We start from the raw sequence: 1829 nt of genomic DNA on the forward strand, positions 1-1829 counted from the left end.
ACAAAGAGGATTCTGTGTAGATGAAAAGAGCAAACTTATAAGTGATGGAACCAGAATGGATTCCCAGTCCAGATTATTTTCCAAAAGATCACAGCTTCCCCTAACTTCTCACCTTTTTGTCATCTAAAATGACTTTAGTGACCAAAGTATATAAAAATAATATAAACAAGGAGGATATTTTTGAAGTAATGCTTTAAATACTACCTTGATTGAGCCCATGGAACCGTAGCATTTAGTCTTCTTGAGTCTATTCTAAGCCCCTTGGACTGCAAAGAGATCAAACCAGTCAATTCTAAAGAAAACAATTCTGATTATTCATTAGAAGGAGTGAGGTTGAAGCTGAAGCTCCAACACTGATACGAAGAGCCAACTCATTAGAAAAGACTCTGAATCTAGGAAAGATTGAAGGCAGAAGATTGAAAAGAAGACAAAGGACAAGACAGTTAAATGGCATCACTGACTCAATGGACATGAGTTTGAGCAAGCTCCAGGAGATGGTGAAGGACGGGGAAGCCTAGAGTGCTGCAGTCCAGGGGGTCACAAAGAGTCGGACATGACTGAGCAACTGAACAACTTAAGAAATGGTATAGAAGTTTTTGACATAAAAAAATTTTTGTTTAGAGAAAATCTGTGATTTTGCTATCTGCCTCAAAAATAGTTTGTGTGATGAGTAGTAAGTAATCAAAAGAAAAATAATTCCACCAGAAATTGCATTCACTCATTCAAAATACTTCACAGGGACTTTTCTGATGGTCCAATGGTTAAGACTCTGCCTTTCAATGTAGGGAGTACAAGTTCAATCCCTCATCTGGCAACTAAGATCCTATGCACTGCATGCCCCCTGCCCCCAAATAATTTATTTATTAATTAAAAGACATACTTAACACAAAGTTTGGAGCATCAGTGTCCTCATCCAGGCATTCTCCTCACATCAAACACAGAAAGTGTGAAGTAATGATTTCTACATAAATCTACCTATCTTGCTTAAACTGATATGAGATATTAAGAATGATTTACCCTTTTTCTTTCTCAGTGATATCTCTGCAGCAGTTCTGGATCATAGACTTCAATTGTTAAAAACCATAAAAATAAAAAGACAAAATATCCATTTCAGTGAAGACAGGTTTTTGGAAGAGCAGGTGGCTGATAAAAAGCCCCACTCCTTGGTGTTGAGGAAAAAACAGCAGTTGGAGAGCAGAGAACACCCTTTCCTGTGGAGTTTAAATTAAATTCAGATTTGTTTCAGCAGGGCCTTAATAGAGTCTCTATGCTTGGGATGTTTTGGCTAAGCTGGTGACTCCACATGCTTTTGCTGTGTCAAAGCCTATTTAGTCATTTTGTACATTCAATAAAATGGTATTAGTGATAACCAACTGGTATATGTATTAAATCTGTGGTCATTCTTTGGGAACTTGTACTAGAGGATTTCTTAATGTGTAAACTATAAGAAAAATATAACATTAATTCAGTTACAATAGCCTTTTGTATTTATCGCCAGTACTTAATATTTACTTTTTTTTCAGTCAAAACTGAAAATCCCACTGATTTTCACTACCCAACTAAATCTTTATTGTCCAAAGAAGCTCCTCCTGTCAGTAATTAAAGAAAACTCTGCTTCTGAAAGAGCCCTGCGTTGCAAAGCAGGTATAGCAGTGATGTTTTACTGCCACGATTACACAGTGATGTTTTACTGATGTGTGCTGTGTGCTCAGTCACATTTGACTCTTTGCAGCCCCATAGACTGCAGCCTGCCAGGCTCCTCTCTCCATAGAAATTCTCCAGGCAACAATACTGGAGTGGGTTGTCATTTCCTACTCCAGGGGATCTTC

This window comes from Bison bison, unplaced genomic scaffold, assembly GCF_000754665.1.
Source record: "Bison bison bison isolate TAMUID 2011002044 unplaced genomic scaffold, Bison_UMD1.0 scf7180017864149, whole genome shotgun sequence".
Lineage (NCBI taxonomy): Eukaryota > Metazoa > Chordata > Mammalia > Artiodactyla > Bovidae > Bison > Bison bison.